This window comes from Larus michahellis, chromosome 6 (assembly GCF_964199755.1).
Source record: "Larus michahellis chromosome 6, bLarMic1.1, whole genome shotgun sequence".
In the NCBI taxonomy this organism is placed as follows: Eukaryota; Metazoa; Chordata; class Aves; order Charadriiformes; family Laridae; genus Larus; species Larus michahellis.
Window position 1 is genome coordinate 16,958,348 of NC_133901.1, and position 21,660 is coordinate 16,980,007.

General features: G+C 46.3%; 1 protein-coding gene across 4 annotated transcripts in view; it reads right to left on the reverse strand.

Moving 5' to 3' along the window:
- Positions 1-21,660, reverse strand: part of ARHGEF4 (Rho guanine nucleotide exchange factor 4) — a 217,141-nt gene that overhangs the window by 14,142 nt on the left and 181,339 nt on the right. Inside the window, exon 1 of one of the 4 annotated variants that reach the window (XM_074592024.1) lies at positions 14,045-14,727. The exons of the other annotated variants lie outside the window; for them this stretch is intronic. The gene's annotated coding sequence lies outside the window, so the exon portion shown is untranslated. Of the gene's footprint in view, positions 1-14,044; positions 14,728-21,660 lie in introns of those variants that run through there. 4 annotated transcript variants of the gene reach the window in all.

The following is a 21,660-nucleotide window of genomic DNA, read 5'->3' on the forward strand; positions in this document are numbered from 1 at the left end:
GTAGCATTTGGATGATCACACAAGCAGAGCAGTGATGATGTGAAGGCATTAATACCTTACAGTACCAAGCTGTCAGATCTCAGTGTCTTGGTGAGAAGACAAGAGACTAGGCCTGACCTAGCATTAACAGCATGTTAGGGTTGATACACCCAGCTCACAAGGGGACAGAGCCACTTGGTTCTTCTCCAGGTCATTGAAAGCCATGGGGCCGACTAGTGAATCCTCAGCTGGTATTTTAATCCATCCACATATTGATATCTTAAATATTCTCTCTACAACAGGAGCCATACTGTGAATATGATTTGCCAAATATAGAAAGTCACAGCTGACCGATCGCCAGCCTGGCCGAACAGGCAAAGGCAAGCAGACAAGCCACTACCACAGACAGTTCTTGTGCAAAGGAGTAATTAAAAATACACCTGAAATACAGGCCAGGATTTGATTAACTGACACCAAACACCATATTTGTAAGGAAGAATGATCAATATGGAATAAAGCAAGAAATAAAGAGTAAAAAAATACTTTATATACGCTTTGGAATGTCTCAGTTAACTAATTTAGTGCAGCAGGACTTGAAACACCTCCATGGCTGCGGACTGACAGGCTCTGCCTGGTCTCCTCCCTGCACCACTTCAGCCCGTGCTTGTATACTGGGGGCGTGGGGGGGGCAGGGGAGCAGACACAAATACTGAGAAGTGTTTAATGATCACCATGCTCAGTGCTCATTTTCTTATTAGCCCTCAATCTATACCAGTCTGTACCTCATACTATTTTGCTCAGTCCCCAGGCTGATACAGATATATGAAATACATCCAGTCTGACAGTCCCTTTCCCAGAGCAAATACTGAAGGATAACTGAGCCGGGACTGACATTTCCATGGCACAGAAGCACCCACGGTACTGCGTGTCACTGCAGCAAGCAGAGCTGCTCCAGCTGGGGCAGAGCGCGCTGCAGCATCCTCTCGAGGAACATACTGGGGAAAAAAGGGTTAGGACTCTCACTCCCTGTCCCAGGAAGGATAAAACACACCAGCAGATAAAAAGGTTTTCTGCAAAATATGTTAGAGCATGGCACAGTCAACCGGCTAAATTGAGAGCTGCTTATCTTCCATAGAAGCAGGTATTAAAGGGAATGCTCACCATTTTCAAGCATGGCAGCTCCTCAGCTCAAAAGGTTCCTCTTACCACAGGTTTTGATCTTTGCAATTAAAGGTTTGAAAAACAACTATTAATTTCCATATGAAATAACATTTATGTGCTGGCTTTGTAATAGCAAGGACAACTCAGTACATGTTCCTGAAGAGCCCCAAACCAGTCTCTAGAAGACAAAACATTAGAAGACAAAGAACGCAAACCCAGCCACCCTACAGGTGCTACAGCTACTGCAGCTGGCTGCAGTGAAAACAAAAATTGGCTATTTTTCTTTGTTTATAACAACATTTAAGTTTGTAGACAGCAGTGTTTGTGGCCCAAAGGCAGTGCTACTGATGCTTTGAAACTGAAAATCGACTGCAGCTCTAATACTGCATTGGCATTTCTGCGCATCTGCAGGTGCTTTCCCTCTGCCCCCGCAGCTACAGCCCCGCTGCTCGTCTGCAGACACGGCAGGCACTGAGGGACGGCGCCGGCAAAGCCCTGCTTGCGCAGGCTTCCCAGCGTTTCACAGAAAGATAGATGGAGAGAGGGGGATTGCTGCATTACTCCTCCAAGCAACATCTGTGCACAGGCTGCCAAAGAGGAGACACAGCCAGGGCCATGCTTGTAGCTGCCCCAAATTAAGTCCATTACGCATGGGCAAACAGATCCGGCGTGCCAAAGCCCACGTCTATGGGCTTGTTCGCATTCCAGCTACTCGATCCCTGTTTGTCTCAGGCTGGACACCTTGACATAATTGCCTTGTATGTCCTGGTCTTGTTCTGACAGGAGCCCCAGGCAATATTAACAGAGATAAAAGATCTCGACAACTTAAAGAAGGAGGGATGAAGATGCCTTTAGGAAATATTTATCTTTGAGCTACTGGGTTCTATTTGAATAAAATTTGAATAGCTTTCTCTTGATAATGCCAAGTACAGTAGATCATATAGAGGTAAAATATGAACCCAGGAGTATCAGAAGATACTGGGAATAGGGCAGTTCAGGGAGAAGGTGCTGACAAAATGTAATTTACTTTTCAGGTCTGTGGCCCTAAACCAGACACCTTCCACGAAGAGCACCTGAACCCAAGCCCTTCCTGGTGGACTAAAATAGTTGCTGTGAAGCCTGCATTCTTGCTCGGCTCCCCCAGCACTTGTGCGTTACAGACTGAAGCTGACCTGGGTCAGCATATCAAACATTCAAAGCCTGCAGCAGCACTGACCCAGAGGCAAAGCCGCCCCAGCTCCAGTTCCTTCACCCATCACTTTGCTTCCAGAGCTTCTCTTCTGCCTTCTCTCAGGCAAAATGCAGCAGAGAAGTTAAAGAAAAATTTCACTTCCACTCTTGCCCCAAAGTAGTGCTTCACTCACACAAATACTTATTTTTTCTGAACATGGGTAAAGCCAGCTAGCTTCTCTCTTGAAGTGAACCCATAGGATAGTGTTGAAATCATCCTGTCGGCTTGGTCTTGCTTCCTCTCTAAACTTTTCGCATCGCTGTTCAATGACGGACAACAGAGATGAAATTTATATCATAGAGCTTCTGTCATCTGAACAGCAGGCATTTAGTCCGAGTGAGTTATCTTGATTGTCTTTATGGAGCATCTCCCCTTTGTGGAGAGGACAGGCACCCCAGGGAAGGGTTCATCTTCGGCATCTATCGTAGCATGATGAATTAACCAAGCCCCCGGGGGTCCTCTCTCCCTTCACTGCCAGGGAGGAATCTGGGCTAGCTAAGACTTGCCGCCTGGCTGCCGGGTGCCAGAACAACTGACACAACTCCACAGCCACAGCAAACATTTCATTGCTTCTTCCTACTCCTCTGTCTACACGTTTCAGGGTAAAACAAGCCCCCCTTGCCACAGCGTTACACCAGACGTGTCCCCACACGGGCAGTGGGGTGCGTTCATTGCTCCAGAAGCGCAGACCCGCACTCCATGCCCCCCGGCGAGCCATGCCCTCGGCAGTCGTTGCCCATTTCCCTGCTGTGTCAGCTGCATAATTTTTCAGCACAGACTTCAGAGCACTGATTAAGGATAGTGGAGGACTCTCAGGCATTTACCAAACACTGCAGAACTGCATTCAAAATATTATAATTTGACAGTGATTCTCCTTAACAAATCTGAGATGTCAGTCAACCAAGATCTTAATCCAGTTAAGTGTGCTACACTGATATTCTATAGTGCTGCTTTTTTAATCAGTGCCTGTAGTCAAACTCCTCATGTGACATCTTGTACAGCTGCCTCCATTTACCAAACATTCAAAATTTGTCATCACATTTATTTGGTAAGAACTATTTTCCACAAAGCCATTTTGACTGGCATTAATTACATTATTCCCTTTTATTTATATCATCTGAGTCCTGATTCCCCCTCAGAAGTGGTTTAAACAGATGGGAAGAGGAGGAGGGTCCCCCCGCAGCAGGCAAGGGAGAAGCTTTAAAAACTCTCTTTATGAAGTGCTTGAGGAGGAGGGAAGCAACCCTTGTAGAAAGCGGAGGCGGCAGAGCTGTGCTCCATGTTATTTCAGCCTGCCTGCGAGGAGCACAGCGTGAGACAGCATGCCAGGTGCACATCCACCTGAGTCCAGTTAAATGTGGTTTGAAAAACTCCAGAGTGATACAAGAAGTTCTCAGTTCCTCACCTAAATTACGGGAGCTGATTACTGTAACGCAAAACAAATCAACTGAAATCGCTTTAGACCATTTTACTTTTGGCTGAAAATGGCCAGGAAAGTTCTTACAAAAGAGTGGGGATAGTTACCTATCGCTGACAAGGATGCTGACTCATCTAGATCCTGTCAGTGCCCTCAGTGCCCCAACCATCACTCTCCCATGACCTGTATATCAAGGGAGTCTGCTGCTTTTGGGAACTAACATCCTTAAGCTTTGGCATAAGGAAACAACAGGAGCCAAGCTCTTCTCAAACCTGTTAGCGATCTGCAAAAGGTTGTCCTCATATCACATTTTATAGTTAAATGTTGCAATTGCTGGTAGTGCTTACAGTAAGTAACGCTGTAAAATAGCTTCCGTTTTAACCTTTCATACAAGTTTCCAGAGGATACTTACTTAAACTTATAAGACTTCTGTTTTCCGGTATAAGTGAAACATATTTTCACTCTTTCTAAACAAGCAGATACAATGCTGAGTGATAGGGTGACAAAACGGCAAATGAAATTCTATGCTGACAAATGTAACACGAGCGGTATCTCGTGATGAGATATGACTGACCAATGACCATACGAGATACGAACACAAATGACTGACCAAATGAGCTGCTCCTCAGGAATGTCTCTGCAGACAGATTTAAGCAAACATCAGCCGGTTCCAGCAGGGTCGGCAAGTCTGAATGTCAGGAATGACTCAGAAGGAAAGAGGGAAGAGAACTAGAAAGGCACAAAGAGCAGCACAAATCAAAAGTGGGAAGAGTTTCCAGGCCAGGACAAACTAAACAGACCTTGAAGCTGCAACAGGGAAAGGTGGATGGAGGGTGGCCACGAGCTGCAGGCTTACGAAATGGTTATTCGTAACGCAGGACCCACGGGCGCCCAGTGAAATCACCAGGCAGGAAGTTTAGTACAGAAGCAGTACTTTGTTCCCCATGGTGCATAATTAGGCAGTACCACAGGATGCCACAGAGCCAAACACACAGATGATTTAAAAAGAGATTAAGCAAAGGTATGTCTTTCAAGGCCATTTAAACACATTGTATCTAGATACAGCCCATCAAGAATCTTAAACACACCTGGGAAAGCACACAGGGAAAGAGCCAGGCCATACTTGCATCCATTCCTGAGCAGTTACCCCGAGTCACAGATAAAAGTGCTACCCGGTGGCCCTACAGAGCTGGTCTTAGAACATTGGGGTAGTAAAAAACACAAAAGAAAAGAAATGTTGAGTATTCACATTACCCGCCAATACTTCAAAATGGTGAGCCCTGAAAATGTTAACTTCACAGGGACAGATATGTTCCTGGAGGTACAGCAACATTCTCATTCAGGTGGAAAATTAGCAATTGCTAACACAGTAATTACAAGGACATTAGGATCTCCTCTGGGTTAGGGCTGTCATCCTCCTGGCTGGGGCTCCTCCGGCAGAGGTAAATGCAGCACTTCCACGTGGCTTTGACATAACAGATCCCACACGTTTATCCTACCCAGGCAACACTCGCCAGGCGCATGGAGGAAGGTCAGGCCACTCAACTGGAGTAGCCATTTGTCCCTATCACATGGATGTCCAACTCCTGGCCTTTTTTTTTTGCCCAGATGAGGGAGGAGGAACATGTACTCAGGGAAACCTGGCTCTTCAGACATTGCCTGGGAGCCTTACAGGGAGAAAGAGTCCCTGAGCACAGGTTACAGGAGTGGGTATATGCCACGGCCTCACTCAAAATGTTCAGAAAGGCCTTTACAATTAAGAACTCAAAGGACCTCCAAACCTCCTTAAGCACTCAAAGCCAGAGAACTTAAGTCATTCCAAAGCTCTAAATCAGCTTAAACAGCTTAAACTTGTCTAAGGCCTTAAAGTGTTTTAAGCATTTTAAACCCATCTAAAGCCTTAAAGTGGCTTAAGAAGCTTGAAATACTCTAAGGCTTAAAAGTGGTTTAAGTATCTTTAACTTTTGGCTAACCCACTCCTCATACCTCTTTCATTGTGTGGCACCCGTCACTCCAGGTTAAGGTAGGATCCAAGTGCCGCAGTCCCATTTACCGCAAACAGCCGAGATCTCTGACAGAATTGCTCTTTTGACCCCCATTTCCAGCTATTCCGGGGTGCTTTGGGGAGCGCTGAGCCCCTCTGTCCTGGCTCAGCACAGACCCCACATCCCGCGGCCGACAGCCCCGACTGTGGCGGCTGGAGGTGGGTGCGCGCAACTCCTCAAGGGTTGGTGACAGGGTTCGCTGGGCTGCTGCCCTAACGGCACCTGGAAATCAGCCACACGGTCTTCCATCTTCTTTGGTTTCAAAGACTGGAAAGGGGTGAGGCCTGGGGTTGAACTCAGGTTTGAACAAGACTTTGACCTAGGGCTCACACATCTACGGTGTTTCTAGTTTCTGTTTCCAGCTTGGCTGTAGATGAAACCCCTGTCAGACTGACTGACTCCCCTCTTCACCTCACCAACAGTTTTGAAGTCTATGTTTACTGCAGAATACGCAGCATACCTGGTTAACACAATTTTTACATTTTCTAATGCCCTGATTTTAACTGTACAACCTGGGAATGGAAATAGCCCAGAGTGTTTCTGTTTAGTTGTTCTCACATTTAGGAGTAATTGCTGTTGCATCTTTTTTTACACTGCTGTTTCTCAGGCACCCAAATAGAAACTATTTGCTTTAGAAAATTTTACTTAATGTTACATTAATATATTTTTATGTCACTGATGCTACAAACTTGCCCCATTCCCCTCTTGCTGCTGCCTGCAGCATTACCCTTCCTCTGTGCACTCCCACCAACACATCCCCTTGGGACATTTCCCATCCTTTTCCCTCGCTGCAGGACAGCTCCCGATTCCACTACCTCTCCCATGGCTTATTTTTAAGGTTCTTCCTTTCTACCTCTCTTTTTGCTTCCTCTTTCACCATTATTTCTTTGGACAAGGCAGGAACATACTGTACAGATCCCCCAGGGAAAGGCATCCAAAACAGTTCAGCTGCAGCTGATCCGACAGGAATTTATTGAGGATAAATGGTGCATCCTGGCTCTTTGCAGAACAAAAAGGAAAGGGAACCGTGCAGTTCCCAGAGTTCTCCACCCACTGATGACTGTTGCTATTCCCTTCCCCCAAAAGATACGGCAAGTTACAGAATCAGTTATGGCTTGAAGGCAAATTAATCTAAATTTGTTTTACAAATAAGGGTAAAGAAAACATTTTAAAGCAGATACAAACTGCGTTGCTAGCAAACCGCTTTGAATCATCAAAAGGTCAGCATCTCTTTGGGCTCACAGCGGGCAGTAAGCCAGAAACACAGTGCACAGCTTTCTTTTTCATGTGTGTGCATGAGTTAATTTTAATGGAACTCACTGCAAAGAACACACTGAAATGATTTTTATTGCTCCTATCTCCTGTGAAAACATCTCCCCTGGATTAACAGCACTGTGCCAAAGTCTGTACAACGCTGGTAGGTGCTGGCGGATGCGCTGGGCCAACAGAGATTGTTTAGCAATTTGCATGACCTGGCTCTCAAAGATGGTCTCTAAGCCTTAAAAGAACCATGCACAGTTTAGTATCTGTTTCCTTTCTTCACCTTCTACTGAGAGAGAAACTCTGATGCATTTTGGTAACGCAAAACTTACGATTTCTCTCCCCCCACACCCTCCCCACCTTTCTGGTGATCTCTCTCCCAATGCACACGCACTGGTTCAGATCCTTTCTTCACTGAACTGAGAACTGCTGTCTGTCCTTTTCTTTGAAAACGGGGCAGAGGAAAATCTGTACATCAGATAGAGAGAAGGAAAAGAACAAAAATCCTTGATAATGTCTCACTGTCAGGCAAAGAAGGCTGCCTAGCCTTTGGTTTTGGTTAGTATCTGTAAATATAAAAATGAGTCATTTCTTCTGTAGTCCCTACAGAAGGTTCTTCAAGCTAAGTACACTCAACGCCCCCCCCCCAACCTTTTTATATTTTTATATTGCAAGTGTCCTGTGCTAGGTGAAGAAAATTGACTCAAGAAGCAGCAGGTTCCTGGTATCTTCTGAGACCCTGTACTATTATGTTTTTGAATATATCCATTTTATTAATTAGTCTCAAGTCCACACCATCTGGATGAAGAGACCTAATGGCCTAAACAAAGCTAAAGCCTCAAACCAGAACCACATTCCTGCTTCCAATACCCCATTGCAAACAAGCCCTCTGACTACAGGAGGCTGAAGCACCTGCTGTCCCTCCTGCAGAACATGGCTTCTTTAGTCCAAATAGGAGAAGATCAACGTATCTCCTCTTTCCAAAAGTTCTCATTTTAGTTGCCTTGACTCCCTGAACAAACCTCCCATAGTGGCCACAGGCTTTTCAGTACAACAAAGTAGTTTTGCAAAAGCAGCTTGGTGCAGAGCACGTTCTGGTAAATCAGGCAGCCATGGGATTCTGTGGTCCCTGGCTCTCCTCTCTCACTGCCTAGTGGAAATCTTATCACTACGTAATTAGATAGTGCTTAGGATAACAAGTCTTGACTCCTGGGCGCTACAGGTGTGAATTGGGATACTAAAAATACTAAGTCGTGACTCCTTGGTAGTCTGTCTTTTCTTAATCTCCTGCTGGAAGATTCCTCACCTCACTTCATTTGGTGAGGTGAGGAAAGCTGTGTTAGGCTGCTGCTGAGAGATCCTGGTGTAGCTCTTTAGATTCACGTGTGATGCCTATATCCAGTGTTTGTATTTCCGTACAAAGTTTGCCACAACTCTTCAGACACTCAGCATGCCAAGCCTGGACAAGATCATGATTCAAAACAACCACAAGCAGTCAAACCCAGCTCTACTATGCTGTTCTGAGCCACATTACCACAAAGGCTATAGACTCTGAGACCATAAATAACATTCATGTCCTGCCCCGGCACAGTGGTCACTACAAACCAGCACAGCTTAGTAGAAGACAACATAGTAATTCCATTATTGTGTTGATATCCTAAATGGATGCAACACTGAACAAGCATGAGATTTTTAAGTGTGGATGCTATGGTGGCTTGCTCCATGCCCTGTGTCACCTTGGCTTTGCCCAGCAGCCTGTTCTGGGTAGGAGCTGCTGCAGGAAGGAAGGAGGGGTTTGAAGGCAGCCCCTTTTCCCCCAGCTGGTTGAGGCTCTACTTGCTCTGCCACCAAGGGACAGTAGAGATTCAGGTGCCCAATGTGAAACTGGTGCCCTCTGGAGGTGCAGTCTGGACGGAAAAACATGCTGGAAGGGACTGCGCTAGGGTCTCCCTCCCTGGAGGGAGAAAGGGAAGATGTGGTGCAGAACTCTGCACCAGGCCCTTGTTCCAGAGGGGCCAGATCAGCTGGTCAGCTGCAAGGGAGAGCAAACTCCCAAATTTCCCTCTCCACGGCCCTTCACACCTGACCGACTCCTCTGCTGAAAGGTTCAATGACTTCCTTTTGGTACCTGGGGAGACATTTTTCTTTTAGCATTACCAGCACAGCTGAGCTGACTATCACTCTTACCAATTACAAATGCAGAAGGCTTGCATGCACGCAACAGGATAGGGAACGCCATTGTGGGCCTTCAGCAGCTCCATTCTACTGCTTCAAGTCCCATTTCCACAACTGCCGAACACAGACACAGAGCGGGTGAAGTATATGTGACAACCACGGTTATGCCTGGGGTAATGCCAGCCAAAGAACAGATACAAAGATTCAAATAAGACATAATTTTATTCCAGAGTTTCCAGCACATTCTGTAGTTAACAAGCCCATGGCATAAGGAACAAGTACTCTCCCCTCTTAAAATCTTTCTTTAACCTGCATAATGGGACTTCTTTTGTTGTTTTTTTTCTTTAAATCAAAACACTGGAAGCATTAATTAAAAGTAATTGTTGATGGTATCATCCTAAATGCTTACTGCGTTTCTTATCTGGCCAGCTCATGCCTTAGATTCCAAGAATAAATCACAAAGACAGCAGATACCACATATCACCACAGAAATGAGTTTAGCCTGAGAGAACAAATTAAGAAAAGATACAATCTAAAGCCCAGATCTCCCTTTGGAAATGATGCCTTGGTCTCACTTCTCTTCATAGACGCTCTTTAAACTTGGGAAGCTCACAGTAAAGCAGTAGCAGGGCAAAGCTCTTGTCTGTTAAATGTTCTGATGAACTTGCCCCATACAGGGGCAAAACAAACTGCCCGTGGAGGGCTCGGGGAGCACTACCCTGCCCCATTCCTGCACGCTGCTGTGCCACATGGCTGGAGCACAGGGAAAGGAGTGGGGGCACAGCTCTTACTCTGTACCCTGGGGAGAGGACGAGTCCAGCAGCCACAAAGGGCTCTGCTGACATGACCTGGTCCCAGCAGGAGCAGAGAGCACAGCGGGCACCAGGCACCCCAAGTGCTTTGCAGAGGGGCAGTGACTGCGTGGCTCCCCCTTTCCTGGCCATGCTGCTCCCTCCCTGGGGCTACGGCCCAAATGCCATGGCAGAGGCTGACATTCAGATGACTGCAGGGAAGGCAGTCACAGCCTTCCTGCAGAGCACCCATCTCTCATGTCAATTAGTGCACTGAGAGCAAAGAAAAAAAGCCAACTTTGTTCACTGAAATGCCAAAGGCCTCTCATTTCCCACCATCCTTCTATCACCACCTACAGCCCTTGCACGTGATTCAGTGATCCTTCACGAGCTTTATTTTTCCTGGGCTTTATTGGCCATCATAGCTTCTTCAGCCAAGATCTGAGGCAGGCTCGAATGAGTCACAACTAATATCAGGCTGATTAACACTTATATGTCAACCACGGCTTCCAGCTGAATGTAGGTATAGGCTGTAGGTGAAGCTGAGGAAGAAGGAAAACCACTGGGTTCCCCATAACAAAACTCGACACAGATACCTCAGGATTAGTCAGGTACCAAACACCTAGACAAACAGTGGAAAGAAAAAATTCAAATTCACCTAACATTAAATATTAAGAGGAAAAATGTTCCCAGGCTCTTAGCAACCAGCGTTAACACCTGTGGCAGGCAGTGTTATAACACATACCTCCAATGTAATCTTGCAATTTGTCTTAGCAGAATTTTTAAATGCAAGAACAATTCTACTTTTTTTGCTCCCAAATATTCTGGTACCGATAATCTGGTGAAATTGCCCTGTGCAGGGGTAATGCAGATTGCCCCACATAGAGAAGGGGGAGGCAATTTCACCAGGGGTTGCATTACCTTTTTCTATGACATACTTTTCTTACAGGTTGTCTCTCACTGTCCCAGACTCCCCATAGCCCTTGAAGAAAACAGCTCTTTGCTTTAATTCTCTCACAGCAGGCAGGTCTCCTCCTGCTGGGGAAGGCTTGGGTCCTTAGTGTCAACAACTGCAACGTCTCCCAGAGAGGAGAGCCTGCCCTGCAGGAAGCAGTGTGGCAGCTCTGCACCTCAGAGACATTAACTGCCCAAACTCATGTTATTTCTGAGACTTAACATTTTCTCTCTAGTATCAGCAGTGAGCATTTTGGGGCACTGGACCAGCTGTTAGCAAGACACTCCTCCTCCTCCCATTGCATGCACTGGCTGTTTCTGCACGAGCTTTGATGTGTGAAAAGAGCAAGGCCGAATGGCCCTGGCTCCCACAGACACAGCTGCTGTAGCTGGGCAGAGCAAAGGGAACTTTTTGGAAATAAGGATACCCTACCAGGTACGGTGTAGACGCAGTAAAAGTAGGTCAGAGAGAGAAGGGAAGGAGGAGGTTGCAGCGTTTGGGGAGCACTCACCTGCTCAGAGCAGGGCTGTGCCCACCCCGGGAGCCCACCATCGCCAGGTTTGGTATTCGATCCCTTCCAAACCCAGCAGAGTCCTTTACCGAGCAGCAGGAATAGGATGTCCCCAAACCAGGCAAGCAGCAGCTAGCGGAGGGTGAATTACTTCATCACCACAAGACCACCTCCAGCTAGCTAATCAATTTTGTGGGTCATTAAATAAAAAGGAGTTTCTGGAAAACTTCCCTGAAGCAACTTCCTAGGCAGAGCGTATCAGGAAGCTACAGTCTCCAGTTCTGTGACAAAAGCCACACAAGGAGTGTTTCAGTAACATGACACTGAGCTAAACAAGATCACGAGTCCCTTCGTGAATCTAGGATCAGTCTTGGCTGGCAGACATTTGTGCTCGGCTTATCAACTGCCCCATGTGGCTTCTATATGTCGAGCCAAATGTTCGGATAATGAATGGAGTCGACCTACTGGATACTCTGCAGAGGTACATGTGTATGTGCAGGCACTGTGAATAACCGCAGTTCTCATCTAATATTGGATGTGTTTTGCATTGTTTCAAGATAGGGAGCAGGCGAGACAGCAATAACTGACAGTTCAAGCACATTGCAGGGGCTGCCATGATGCCAAGGCCGGTTGCTGCTCCCACTGCTGTCGAGAGCAAAACACTTGCCCACTAGGTGATGGGTGAGAGCTTCTGAGTGCTCGAGCACTTTCCGAGCCTGCTCAAACTCTGTGCATGAGCTGCCCTCACAAGCAGCTGCCAAAAACTTTCTGTCACTGACACCTATGACCCCAAAGCCATACTTTTGTCCCTCATCTGTCATTTGAAGATGGAGCTATGCTTTCACATCTGTCACTTGTCCTTTCCAATAAACAATCTTTTTTCCACCTGACATTGTAAAGTTATGACCCCAGCTGTAACTAAGACCAAAGGTAAAGTTTAGAGGGGAGAAAAAAGATTTGTTTGAAAGCCAGCGTCGAGCGCTGAGGTTTGCGGTTTTTTTGAAATGGTTACTTCAGAAAACAACATGTACTGCATAGTTCCAGTGGCTGTTTATCACAATGTCTATCTAATAGAGTTAATGGCCTAGTTTGAGATTTTTCATAATCCAAAACTGTTCACATACATAAGAGATTGCCAGAAAGGTGCAGCGAGCTGGGGCCTGCTGCTGCCCCACACCCAGCACTGCAGGAAACTCTCCTCCCAGGGACAAGGATGTTCCATACTCAGATTCAACTCAGAAAGGAGCTCAGCAAGTACAAATTTCATTTCTTTGTGTGCTGAAGTGACGTGGTTTTGTACAACACTGATGTATTACACACCATCACATAAATAACTGGCACAGAGTACATCACTCGTGATGACAGAGACAACATCACCATCCGGCCTTTCTCAACATCAGATCAGACTCCAGGAGCCACAAACATTCAGGTCTCAAAGGACAGCAGTAACTTCAACTACTAGTGCCAGCAAAGGCACTGCCCTCGCGAAAGCTGTACCTAAACTGCAGATTACCTAACACACAAAATGAAGGATCCTGATGAATTTTAAGGACTTGGCTATTTTGCACAGTCTCCAGCACAAATGCAAGCAGTGCCATTACAAACAGTGCACCGTGGCTTCCTTTCCAGTCGGTCTTCCTCCAGGAATCAGTCTCCTTCAACGCCATCAAGTAGAGGGTTGCTCCATTGAGATGCCAATGCTGAAGCCTGGAAGTGCTGTGATGTATAGGGCTGCCAATACAACATTGTCGAGGTGAACAGGCCTGGAGCGAGCGGGCTGCTTTGCTGCCCTTCCCTCCTAATGGGTCTACAAGAGTGCTCCTTGAGTCGCTTCCCCGCTGTGTGTGGCTACTACTGGGCAGAGAGAAACATGCGGCCTGCAAGCCATGTCCTGTGCTGTGGTTCTGCCAGCCATTTTAATACACGTAGCAGAAAAGCACTGAGATTTAATAAAGGAAACAGGATCAAAGCCAACAAAACACTCCTTCCACACTGATACAGCATTTATTCAGCCCAAATTCCTGATGCACTCTACTGATCAATCACTTTGGCTAATTGGGCATTACTCACACCACTGCACAGCACAGCGTTCACAGTGGTAGAGCAACGGAGGCATTACGGGGTTCAGCTTCTTACAGCAGGTGTTTACATGTAGCAGGTCCTTGTGTAAGGGCTCGATATAGGACGACTGTCCCTCTGCAAACAAAGCAGCAGCACTTGGGGCTTCTCCAGGGCTGAGAAGTGCTACGTATAGGCACAGTATCGTCATCATTAGGAATCGAGGCCGATTAGCGCCATGGAGAGCGGTTATGATTAAGCAGGTTGGCTCTGTTACCTCTTTCCCTTTCTCTGGTTTAACGGTGATCCAAACCGCAAGGCACAGGTGATGACAGGAGGAGAGTGAGGGGAGCAGGGTGGGGAAGGAGGTGATGATTAAAAAACAAAGGAGGGGTACTCTGAGACACACAGTTACCGTAACGGCAGACAAGCAGACCAGAGGCAGACAACGACATGCTGACCTGCTGATTTGTTGCCCAGTCCTGGAAACCCCCATGCACCACACCACTACCGGCAGTCCTCCTTCAGTGAAATGCCAAAAGAAACATCAGCACCACGTTGACGATGATGAGGAAGAGCAGGATGACAAAGACCACTACCCGCTGGGTCTCTGGGTTCATGTTGCAGCGGAGGAAAGTGTGAAGTGCACTCCATTTGTGCCTGCTTCGGTCGGGGACCTTTGCCATGGCTTCAGCCCCCGGAAAAAAATGGGGGAAAAAAAAAAAAAAAAAGCAGCAGGCTCGTTAAGTGAACGCTGTACAGCCCACAGCAGGGGCACAGATGGGGGCAGAGGGCTGTGAACAAAAGCTGTTTTGCAGCGCTCAAAAGCAGAAGTCTAAATGGTTCGACACAGCCATTGCTGGCACTGCACAGCACGTGTGCCAAAACGCCCCCTCCCCACCCCCTTATCTCAGGGGGATGCTTATCAGCACATCCGTGGGTTTCCACATCTTCTTTGCTGAAGGAACCGTCGCCATCGCTTTAGCAGAAGGAAGACATTGAATTCCTTCTTGCAGAAAGCCCGAGTGTGCCAGAGCACTGCAATCCGGGCTGCGATATTGGCTTTCCAGAGAGCGGCTCAGCTATTTGCTGGGCGCCGTCTCCAGGATACATGCAGGCCTTAGCAACGCGCCAAGCCCAGCCCGACGTGACGGTGTGCAGGGGAGGCTTTTAAGGAGGGTCAGGAGTGGATTAGGCGGCTGCTTTTTTAAATCCTTCCACCCGCACTAAGAGCGTGCCAGCAATAGAGACAAGTCCTGCCAGGAGGCAAATCCCACTGCACCGGTTGGGGCTGGGGAGATGCCACCCTCTGACTGGGGGTCCAGAAGTGGCTCCTGTTGGACTCTGCCATCTACTTCCCGGCAGGATCCTGGAGCCGGAATGTCTAAAGGACTTGGCTACCTCTGCCAACGCCTCCGTGGGACTGAGGCACTTAAAACCCAAATCTCTGCAACCAGAAAACCTCTAGTCAGTCCTGTAGTGCCCTAAACATGCTGTTATGAACTCATCCTTTTGCTGCTGGACTGTGAAGTTCACCAAGCTGCCTGGGGAATGCTCACAGATGCCCCAGCCTAAACACAGCTCCCACCAGTGTCTGATCAGGATGAAAAGACACTCCCACTTGGAAAAGTCAGGGATGGTTCTTGCAGAGCACCCATCACGGACAGGCTCTTTGACAACAGCTGTAGCCCTTTTCTTTCCTCTAGCCAGCAAAGTGGAGCCCACCACTTACTCAATAGCCAGCAGTAATAGCACTCCGCAGGAAAGGAAGAGGAGGACCCAGTATTCAGGACCTTCATTGACAGGAGGTAATTCCACATCTTCCAGTTCTCACAGGCTCACCCCACACACAGCCCCTTGTGAAACTGAGAAATAGGAATCCAGCCCCTGGAGGTAGGGCGAGATGATACAGTAGCCAGTGCGTGGAGCTGGGTGCAAGGAGGATGACTCTGCACTTTACCCAATAGTTTCAAACGTGGAAAAAAAAATATCTGAAAACCCAACATGTGTATGTTTGTGTGTATACACACACACACACACGCGCACACACACATTCCTAGGAGCAGGAACCAGAATTCATGGCTCCCCCCTTAAGCCTACTAACTGCTAAACCCCTGTGGTAACATCCATCTCTGGGAAGGGCAATGAGGGAGCAGCCACATGACGTGGGTATGAACAGAACGCACTCAGCTGCTCTCACAATTGCAAGAACACATATAAAAAAAAAGCTGTCTTTTTTCAGGTATTAGCACATCAATGCCCATAATGTTTCTTGAAGATCTGTACAGCTCCTGTATGTATTCTGGAACACAGCAGGTGAAAGATTTAAAAGGGAGAAGGTTTAAGAGTTATGGTCTGGCTACGTACTTTATTTCATTTTATTTTTTCCCAAATTGTGCTAACATCTGCAGGGGTTATATAGAAAGTACTAAGCAGTCAAACAACTTCCACTGTCTCCTTATGCTTCTGTAGCATTTAAGATATCTGTTTTTTTCAGCCATTATAAAATCAAGTCTAGAATTATTTTAGTTTGCTGGTTTATGAACTTAAAGATCCTGCAAATCGCCTTGCAACTAGCCTAAATATAGAACAAGGGGAATAACGTGTAGGAAGAGGGCTTGTGCTCTCAGTGAAGCTTCGAGACCTGATAAGCAGAACTCCACATACAAAGGAAACTACTGGGATCCACAGGCTGCCTGAGCTCCCAGGTGGTTTTGAGTTTTTGGCCTGCATTTGCTTAATGGCTTTGAAAAACCAATTCTCCCCGCCATACGCACCACAGCATAATACATAGACCCCCAAGCTTGCAGACTGCAATTTAATGAAAGTACTTCAAGTCCACAGTTGACTCTCATTGCACTGTTCAACTCCTGGGCATTCTGCAAATCCTGTGTGGTTTTGAAGGTTTTTCATGAACTGAGTTTAGGCATGAGCCACCATAAGTACCATAACTACCATAAGTAGTTGTGAGGGACGTGGATCTTCAGGAGAAGCTAATCATTATGAATGGGAAGCATGATCACACATGCTTCTTTGAAACCTGCACAGCAACTACCAGCTCCTCTAGTCACTTAGTTACACAGAAAAGAAATCGATATCAACTCCAGTGACCCACCAAGATGCACACTGGTGAGTCAGGCTGGCAGAGGTGTGCTGTTGGTGCCATAGGATACTGGGCAACTTCTAAAATCCATGATGATGTAAACCTCCAGTAATCTCCGGAAATCTTTGCCACTCGTGAACATGCTCGAGCATTGGAAGGTGGAAGCACAGAAACTTTGACTGAATATCTATAAAGACATCTTAAAGGGGAAAGTAGTTTACTTCTTGGACGCTGCTCAGAGACTGCCTGGAAGGAGAAGTTGGGAGAAACCGATACCAAGATGAAAATGCAGAAAAAAAAGATGCAAAATTGTAATGGAGGGTATATTTTCACCTAACTTTGCTGGAGCTGTCTCTAAGAAACATCCGAAGCCACAGCTATGCCCCTTTGCTTTTCTGATGTACAGACCTAAGTGCCCTCCTGCACTACATTGCCTGGGGACATATAACATGTTTACCTTGCGTACATCTTGGAGCATTACACAATTACCGTTAAGTTGAAGTAACCCTTCTGACCCCACAGTGAATAAGCAAGCATGAGTAGAAACTGGTCTCGACAAGGACAAAGACTGCAGAGTGACTCTAGCTGTGACCTGGCTTTTGTTTTCTCCCCCCGCAGTGAACCCCTCACACAGTCCTTCGCAGAGTCTGCGCACGGGGGAGTCACTTCCATGGTAACTCCAAGCGTTTTGGCGGGGGGAAGGGGGAGAGCTCTCTAGCTCCTGCCGCACGCTGCGAAACACCATGTGGCATTTTTCTATGACAGAAATAAAGCCTCATTCTTATTCCTTGATGATCAGACATGCTTCTGTGGTAGGTGGCATCAGCCAGAGATGAAATAACTGAAGGTTTTACCTCGTGGCTTGTAGTAGAGTGGGATTTAGTTTGCATAACTATCACTGAGGGAGTATATTTCATGTAAGCGTTGCACAGTCTTCACTGGAATCTGATTTGCAATTGTAATAATTTACTTCCAAGCCTCCCTCTAAGAGCCATCCTCAGCCAGGACTGCACCAAGGGAATAGCGCTGCCACTCAAACGGTGCAAGAGGCGAGCGCAGAGCAGCCTCGACGGCCTGATCGCACTCAAAGCCACGCTGGAGCTACAGAAGCTGATCAGTGACCAAGCCTTCAGGGAGTGAATTACTCAAGAACCCCCAGTCTCATATTAGATAAAGCAGAAATGGAAAGACACCCCTTTGCTTCTCATCAAAATGATACTAATTATTATCCAGCCCTTACTCATCACTTTGCTTGTATGTGCAGCGAGAGGGGCCTAAGCTTTTGAAGACTGTATTAGGTGACAGTTTTAGGAGTGTAGAGACAAACCCACTTGTCTGCCAAATGAAAAGAGCGTTTCAATATTGTAGCAGCTGAACTAGGAACTGAAAAGCACACGTACATAAAGGTGAAAAATTAATAACTGTAATAAGCAGCACAGGTGCTTCAGTAGAACAAGCAAATAAATAACTGAGGAGATGAGCAGTGAAGTTATATGCAGTGCCCTGGGAAGGCAGAGAGCATGTGCCCCAGCGGAGGCCCCCGAAGGCAGCCGTGCCGAGGGAGCAGCCCTGCCGCCAGTACCTTTCCCCTCTCATGAGAGAACCAACTCGGAAAGGAAGGCTCTGACTGGTAAGCTAGATTTCCGCTAAAGCACATTTCCAGGACTTCCTATACGTGACTTTGCACCAACAGGGATGTGCTTGCTACAAGTACAAGACAGAAAACACAATTCAACTCCTCTTAAAGCCGAGGACACATTACTATTGTAGACACAAATAAACTGTGCTCTAAAAATCACTAGAGGAAAAAAGAATACTCTTCCTGGGTCATTTATCAACACCCTCTCTCCGATGAGGTGAAAAATGTGTCAGAATATTAACAAGTAATAAAGACAGGAGAAGAAGTGCTAGAATTGAGCCTGGATTAGGCCCATCTGACCCAAACACATAGTTTTTGCCCCAGCCACACTGCCTTATTCTCTGTGTGGGGCACAGAGCGTGGGCAAACCAGGCAGGCAGCTCCGTGGTGTGTGTGCCCGCTCTGTTCATACCATGCGAACACAGCACTGAGTATGCAAATACTAACTTCTTTACAAGTTTTCCTGAGCTGTTCCTAAATCAGGTATCTTCTAAGGTAGCACTACTCTCTCTTTCTACACCAATGAAGCCACAGACGCAAATACAAACTTCCCTGTCCCTCTAGTTGGCATCACTGGCTGGCTGGATGCTGTGTACACAGAACTACAGAGGAAAAGAACATGTTCAGCACACGCAGAAAATTTCTATGGTTCAACAGCACAAGTAACAAATTTCACCTGGATCAATATGACTGTTTTTTTGCCCCCTCCCCCCACTTTAACCTTTCTTTAACATAAAAATCACCAAATTATTACTGCCCTTTTCACAACACTGACCTGTTGAAGAGTTTCTTGGGGAATAATTTTCTATTAATTTTTATTTTTTTAACTGGGTGATGAAAATACTTCCACCTAAAAACACTGCGGTGATCAAACCATTTCAAATGCATCTTTCAAAAAAGAATCCAGGCTATGAGTGGACATTCGATGGACAAATTTCTACTCGGTATTCAGTTCAACAACTGAAAACAAGGCCTGAGAATGAAACTGTGAGAGGGGCAAGAATTGCTACCTGCAAATCAATCCATGAAAACCAACTTTCCTTAACACGCAAATATCCCACTCTCACATTTTGCCCAGCATCCAAACTAAGCAACTATCAACCCTGTTATGCACTGAATTAACCCTCAGTAACAACTGCAGCTAGCACCTCCCGAAAGGATGTCATTCACTATTGAGCCACGGCCAGAAAACATCAGAACAAGTACGGCTTCTTAAACCGCTTGTGATCACATATTTCTAAAATGGAAAACAGTCTGTCAAAGGCCCACAATTTGCTGTGAATTTTGCAGTGTGTAACACTGTGTTACTAGAGCACAGTTACTCCCACTGCATGTTTCTCCAGCTAGTACTGCATCGTTTAAGCCCACACAACTTCTACAGCCAGTACTCCCCAGGACAGTTTACTCATCTCATACTGCCAAAACTTTACAAGTCGTTCTCCTGCTTGAGTACTGAGATTCACGAGATAATTATCAATGGAAAGAAAATTGGCCTGACGGTTTCTTTGTGTAGTACATAGATTAAGGCATGGCCACATCGGTACACTGCAAAAAAAGCAGCCATGTAGAGGCCGCCCCGACAATTAAAAAAAAAAAAAAAAAAAAAAAAAGCCACAGCAAAAAAACCCGACAGAATCTGCTTAGCAACCAGTCTTCTGCTTTCAGACTCTACTAAAGATAGAAAATCTCCCAAGCTCTTCTAGATCAAGTTTTATTTTCAAGAGCAGCAACAATCACTATTAACAAGTTAGAAGCATCTGGGAATTACTGTCACGGCCTAGAGCTCTGGTGTCAGAGGAACCGTGTCGCTGCTGTGAGCCATGTACTGACACAACACATCCCACGGGCTTGTGTGAGCTGAGGCAACGGAGCTTCCAGCATCACACACAGGAGATGACACATTTCCAGGGTGGGCTGGGCTAGTGCTGGGCATGCTTTTTAGGTTTGACTGAAGGTGGAAAACTGTCTCTCAGTACTGAATGGCAAATGACAAGCAAGGGATACAGACAGGAATGACCTGCGAAACAAAGCCCAGAGAAGCTGTGGATGCTCCATCCCTGGAGGTGTTCAAGGCCAGGCTGGACGGGGCTTTGAGCAGCCTGGTCTAGTTGGAGGTGTCCCTGCCCAGGGCAGGGGGGGCTTGGAACTAGATGATCTTTAAGGTCCCTTCCAACCTAAACCTTTCTATGATTCTATAAAACGAAGCACGTTACGATAGATGTGGTGGAGCAAGGAACAAGCAGAGAGAAGCAAAGACAGGCTGTCACAATCCATGCAATAGCCTTGGAAAATGGATCTTTTCAATGCAAGATTGGACACAGACAGAACAAAGGATGCTGTATTAATGATGCTCTGAAATAAAGACAGGCTGAATGGGATGTACAGTAAGATGGCTGGATAGGAAAGGAAATGCTGCATCTTAGAGACCTGGCAAGATTAACAGCTTGAATGCAATAGCCAGAAAGGGGTCAGAATAGAAGATGACACTCTCGTTACAGAAGTGAGGAACAAGAACAGACAGGGTGGCAACAACATCCTTAGTGACCGAGAGAGGTGTTCAGGAGGTCCTAGAATTTATTTTTAATGCCTTTTTTTTTTTTTTTTTCTTCACTACCCTGTTTTTGAGCTGAAAATTTGACAGCCATGGGTAGCACAGAAAGACAAGGAGTGGTCTTCATTTGGGCACTATGTGTGCTGGAACAGAGAAATAAGGGAGAAGCAGAGGCACAGAAACACTCCGAGACAAGTCAGGAAAAGGAGTGAGGGAACAGGCATGGGCAGAGCAGTGGGACCTGAAGCAGGTGAGGTCAGAGGAAGCCACAATGAAGTCAGTGAAAACAGACAAAGTGGGTGAGGAGAAGGAGATTAATAACAGTGTAAGGTAAGTGACAAGATGAATGTGTTGACTAACATGGGGTAGAGGAAGATGCATAACATACAGAGTTGAAAAAACACTGAAAGATAATCCCTGTAAGAGTTTTTAAGAGAGATGGCTGGAGAGGGGAAGGAACAGGAGCAGGCTTTATTTTTTGGTAGTTTCTAGACCATAAGACTTCTTTCTTTCTGACTATACAGGAGTTTTCAAGAAAGTCATGCAGTTTTGGGCTGTCTGGCATATTCTGTTGAGCCCATACATTATAAAACATGAGTACAGGGTTCCTTTCGCTGTCATCTTTAAAAAACGTGTTTGGTTGCAGAGCAGTGTTATGACACTTTTCCAACTCCTCAGCCTCCTCACCTCTTACAGAATACATCAGCCTTGCGGATGCAGAAAGCAGGGAAACTGCTTACAACTAACATCTCTGTAAAGTTCTTCCAAGATGACATATAATAAT